The sequence below is a fragment of the Oryzias melastigma genome, unplaced genomic scaffold, assembly GCF_002922805.2.
Source record: "Oryzias melastigma strain HK-1 unplaced genomic scaffold, ASM292280v2 sc00281, whole genome shotgun sequence".
In the NCBI taxonomy this organism is placed as follows: Eukaryota; Metazoa; Chordata; class Actinopteri; order Beloniformes; family Adrianichthyidae; genus Oryzias; species Oryzias melastigma.
The window spans coordinates 253,299-259,298 of NW_023416904.1; the positions used below are offsets into that span (position 1 = coordinate 253,299).

The window sequence follows — 6,000 nt, forward strand, 5'->3', positions numbered from 1 at the left end:
TTACTAAACACTATTGAGTATAAGGTACTCAGACCAGTTCAATGTCAGACAATATTTTCACAAACTGGTCCAGATGGATCAAAGCTGCTGTTTAATATTTCTAAGCTTCTGGTTTCTGAAAATCTATTTTCTTTAATATAAAAAGCTGCTACAAGTGTCATGAATGAGTCCCCTGTCTCCCCCTCTGGCCTTCGGCAAGAACTATCTCCAGAGTTCTAGCACTTCCTGGTTCTACACACTACACTTCCCATCAGCCCCTGCCGTCACTCCCAGGAGCTCCTCAGCTGATTCTCATCTGTAATCACTCCCAGAAGATTTAGTCTGAGCACTGAGCTCTGCTCACTGCAAAGTCTTGTCTGTGCCATTCTGCCTGCATCTCTGAGCGTTCTCATCCTGACCTGATCTTCTGTATCTTCTGACCCTGTCTCGTCTGCCTCCTGCTCTGACCCTCGCCTGGATTCTGACCACTCTGGTTTTCTTCTGATGCCCTCATGCTGACAGTTGAACCCCTGCCTGCCTGACCCAGATTTAGCTTTGTGGACTTTTAGCTGTGCTTCACGCCTGTTGCTCTGTCTGTGCCAAATAAACCTGCTGTACTTGGATCCAGCCGTCTGCCTGTTTCGGACAACAAGAAATGCAGTTTTGAAAATGTTTGATAATATCAGTAGATATTTAACAGATGATGAATATTCAATGGAACAAAGTTGCTGATTTTGAGAAGTTGTTTCTGATTCATAAAAACTATAATAAAGACAACATTACAAAGTTTTTTTCATGACAGTCATGTCAGAAAAGGCAGATTCACAAAGAAATGTCCACCCAAATAATGCTGCCATTTTCAGAGCAGCCTGCTGGAGATTTGGATCATTTTCTGGCTGCACTAAACTCCAGAAGTGCTGAGAATGCTGCAGAGATTTGATCTGAACATCATTGTGGAGATTTAGGACTTCCATCTCCACAGGATCAACAGAGAACAGGTCAGCATCTGTCCTGACAACTCACTGATGTCCACATCCAGAAAAGCTTCACAATAAATGTCACAAAGGCTCCAGTTTCTCAAAGTCACAGAATCTGTTTGAAAAGTCTTCTACCAGCTTGGACAGACATCACAATATCTGTGAACATTAAGAACTTTTTCTGTCTCTGAATGAACTTCCAGCATCTTTGATACTGAGAGGAAGAGATGAAATCTTTAGTTTCTGATTTGCTGGATGTATAAACTGAGCTTTACTTTGAAGGTCTTCACAGCTCTGATCATGTCACATATTTGTCTCCATCTTGTAATTGTTGGTTCAGGTTGTTCATTTTTTCTGTTACATCTGTCATGAAAAGCAGATCCCATGACCTTTCCACAGAGAACCTGCTGGTGGATGATGCAATGATTGATCAGAAATGGAGGAAAGTCTGGGTCATTCTTGCAGTGAGCGATGAATCCTGAGTGACATCCTGTCATATCTGCTTCACATTTGTAATTGTTGGTTCAGGCTGTTCTTTATTTCTGTGAAGAAAATCAGATCTAACAACCACTCAGTGTCTCTTAGTAAAGAAGTATCCTCTCCCCTCATCTCCATGAAATCCTTGGTTTTGTGGGTTACTATAGGCGGTTCATAAAAGACTTTTCAAAGATTGCTAAACCCATCAATGAACTCCTGCGAGGCTCTTCTAGGACCCGGGGCCGCAAATCTCCATCTGTGCAATGGACTGAGGACTGTGACTTGGCATTTAAGCAGCTCTAACAGCACCTGCTCCAAGCACCAATCTTGGCCTTTGCAGACTTCACCAAACCCTTCACTGTTTATACGGATGCCAGTAACTGTGGGTTGGGTGCTGTTTTGGCCCAGGAGCAGGATGGAATGGAGCGGGTCATTGCGTATGCCAGTCGAAGCCTCCACCCTTCTGAGCGCAATGACTCAAATTATAGCTCCTTTAAATTGGAGCTGCTAGCCATGAAGTGGGCTCTGGTGGAAAAGTTTAAAGACTATCTGTGGGGTGCAAAAATCACTGTGGTCACCGACAATAACCCTCTTGTACATCTTCAAACGGCGAAACTGGGGGCTGTAGAACAGAGATGGGTTGCCCAGCTGGCCAACTTTGACTATGTCATTCAGTATCGACCAGGGAGGGACCACACTAATGCAGATGTGTTGTCTAGGTTTCCTGCTGCCCCTTCAGGTGCCACCACACAGAGCCCTGTGCGTGACGCTGCCCAGGTTGTACACGCAATGGAAGTTTTGGGCCGGAGTGAGGACGCATTCACCAGCTGGGGATGGGACCCAGGCTTATGGAGACTGGACCAAGAGGGAGACCCAACAATCTCCCAGGTTCAGGACTATTTAAAGCAAGGTGGGTTGCCTGACCCAGCTCAAAGGCAGTCCCTCCCCCAGCCAATAAAGAGACTGCTGCACCAGTGGAGGAGGCTTGAGTTGGTGGAAGGAGTGTTGTGCAGGAGGGTGAAGGATTCATCAACCTGTGAAGACCTCCGCCAAATAGTAGTCCCTGAGGCAAAGGTTCCAGCTCTGTTGGAGTTTTGCCACAAACGTGATGGACATCCAGGTACAGAACGCCTGCTCACCACACTTAGAAGGAACTTTTTTTGGCCTCAGATGGAGCAGACGGTACAAGCATTCACTCAAACCTGTCCCCGTTGTGTGCTCCACAAAGCAAAAGCTACAAAAGCTACAAAAGCTACAATGTGCATAGGAGCCAAAGCTCCTATGCACATTGTAGCAATGGACTTTTTGTCACTGAGCCGTCCTACAGACAGATTTCAGAACATTCTGGTCTTGACGGATTTATTCACAAAATATGCATGGGCCGTTCCAACTGCAGATCAGACGGCTATCTCTACAGCCCGTGCTCTGTGGACACATGTCATTCAGCCTTTTGGGTGTCCTGAAGTCTTGCACTCAGATCAGGGCCCAAATTTTGAGTCGAGGTTGATTAAAGAACTATGTTTGGTTTATGGTTGCCGTAAAACCCGCACTACTCCTTATCACCCTCAGGGAAATGGAGCCTGTGAGAGGTTCAATCAGACACTGTTGAACATGCTGGGGACACTGGAAGTCGAGCAGCACAGTAACTGGGTGGGGCACCTCCCGGGGTTGGTCCAGTCCTACAATAACACTGTCCACACTTCCACCAAATATGCACCTTCCTTTTTGATGTTTGGCCGCCCCCTCAGGACTCCTGTGGACATGTTGACTGGGGTAGCGGGTCCCGAGGGCTCCTGTACCACAACAGAGCGGGTGAGTAAGCACCACCAACAACTAACCTATGCTTACAGCAGAGCCTCGGCCCATCTACAACAGGCGGCCAAGGAGAACAAGAGGTTCTATGACCAGACTGCTAAGTTTTCTCCTCTTCTTCCTGGAGAACGTGTGTTGGTCTTAGACCACAGGAGAAGAGAAAAAGGGAAGCTTAGCGACAGATGGGATAGTGAGCCACAGGTTGTTGTGGGTCAGCCGTCTCCAGACCACCCTGTGTACAAGGTGCGTCCGGAAGGCAAAGATGGCCCGGAACGTGTTTTACACCGAAACAATTTGAGGCCCTGCTTACCCTGTCTTGACCCCAAAGTGGTGCCGAACGATCGGCCTGATCTTGCACCACAGTGTGGCCCCACAGTTTGGGGGTTTGCTGTTCCCCTCCTGCCTGCTGAATTAGATCAAAACGTTCCACTGCCGGAGCCAAGACGCTCCCAGCGAACGAACAGGCAAAGACCTCAAAGATATCTCAACTAGTTCTAGGGACTAGAACTCTTGCAGTTGGGGGGAGTGTCAGCTGGGGCAGACAATTAGAGGGACGCAAAGCACCTGTGAGGGGGTGGGCGTGTCTGTGCATAGGGAGGGTTTTTCCGTCCAGTTTTTTTGCTGATGCAGGCGGAAGCGACCGGGGAGGAGGAAGCGACACCCGGAAACAGGAGCGGTATGCAGCACGGGCGTTCCAGGACAGAGGAATCTGCGGAGTGCTGAGGGAGGGGTGGATTGCCGGGCGGACGACAGCGGCACGCCGACCCCAGTAAGAGCGGCACACCAGCTCCAGCGGTGCACCGGCTCCGACGACAGCGGTGCAGCCGCGGCAGTCTCCAGTCCCAGCCTCGACGGAGCTCCGGTAATAAGATCGACTCCAGCTTCAGACCCACGCCAGCTCCCAGATAGTCTCCGGTGCTCGACAGCGGCAGCAGGACCAGCTCGAGTTTGTTGCCGGGCCCCGTGATCAACAGAGCAGCGGCATGCTGCAGGACCCCCACAGCTCGCGCCCAAGGAAAAGACAGACTGAACTTAATTCACCCCCGCTCCCACAAGCTAAGTAGCCGAACTTCCCGCCCAGCCACCGACGTTATCACCCTCTGTTTGTTGTGTTGTTCAAGTGGAGCCTTTTATTGGTGTTTTTGATCTGTTGTTTTTTTTGTTGTGCTTGGGATTTTGTTTTCGCTCCACTTCATGTTTAATGTGTTGGCGTTAGGTTGGGTCGGGTGGGCAGGTTGCGGCACCTGGAGAAAAGGGGGCGTGGCATTTCAGAACTCCTTATTAATCGCCTCGTTCTTAAAGAAGAAAAATCTTCCTACCTGGAGGTTAAAACATTTTATTTGAAGGCGGCACCCATTTTGGGGACCTTTTTATTGTCTTTCATCCTCCTTTTAGAACTTTTGTTGCCTTTTTTATCTAAGCTTTTATTAGAAAAGTACTTTTTTTATTGTCATATTAAAAGAAATTTTTTTTTGAAAAACACCTTGGCCTCTGCTCTTTGTACCCAGTCATCTCCCCAGTGGAACGTCCTTGGTGCCTCCCCCCCTTGACAGTTGTGTCCGAATTCCCCTCCTAATGCCTAACTACTAGAAAACTATTTAGTGCGGTATTATATAGTGCCCTAGATTTTAAAGGTAATTTGGACACGATGCTCACTACTTTTCTTTCACTTATCTAAAAACCAGATATGACGTCATTGATTTCACGACGTGACAATTGGATAAAAACAGACATTTCACTCCGTTCATTTCACTGTTATTTATGACTCTACTGTGTTCTGGTGGTGAAAATGTTAATTGTTTATTAAAATATTGTATTTAAACACGTTTTTTTGTTTGAAACTGTTTGACCGTAATGCATTGTGGTCAATATCCACTAATCTAGTGACCATCTATGTACGCTAGTTTTTCACAAAGACTTCTGGGAAATTTTGAGTGCACTCAATTTCGAATTAGTAGATTCGGACAGCACTAGAAAATGGCGAACGCACTATATAGTGATTAGGGGCGGAATATTCAGACAGCCTGAGAGAAAATGTTGAGCGTAAAATCAAAGATAGGCCAAAAGCAAGATGAGGCACTACGCATCTAAAAACCTTTGTGCTGCAAATGCAAAAGATTTTTGAAAAAAAAAAGTTTTTGACACAAATATTTTTTTTATTTACAAATTATGATAGTTTTTTTTCTTAACACTTTACATTTTGTTTGCAATTTAAACGTTTTAGATCTCAACTACGACAGCAAGCGGCTGTTTGGATTTTTCGATGGCCAGGGGGGAGTGGGGGGCGGGTTATTTGTTTGTACAGATCATTATCATTTTCTCAAATTATTATTATTTCTCTTGTTATTTACATCAATTTCTTAAAGGTTACTGTATGTTAGATTTAGTTTACACGTATCAGGTTAAATTAATGTGTTTGAATATTGTTTATAGTTAAAGTTTGTCTTTTCCTCCTTGTGTGTCTTCAGTGGTTTGACCTTCCACTATATATGCTCCCCTTTAGTGTCCAATAAGTGAGGTCAGTTCTGCTCATGTTACTTTGTTACAGGGTTCTTTCGTGTTACTGAGTTTCCTTGTTGTTTAGTTGACCTCTTTCAAGGGCCCAGTGTGGTTATTTAAAACATTTTTAAACAAAAATTCAATATTCAAATTTTTCATATTTTTTTTTTATCCTGTCCTGATTTTTGGTTGCTCTGTCCACCACATTTTCACTTTAGTCAAACAGAAGTCAAATCTCTACTCTTCATGATAATGA

The 6,000-nt window shown here is 45.6% G+C and overlaps 1 protein-coding gene across 1 annotated transcript in view; it reads right to left on the reverse strand.

Moving 5' to 3' along the window:
* Positions 1-6,000, reverse strand: part of LOC118598275 (ribonuclease inhibitor-like) — a 28,885-nt gene that overhangs the window by 8,704 nt on the left and 14,181 nt on the right. The window lies entirely within an intron of this gene.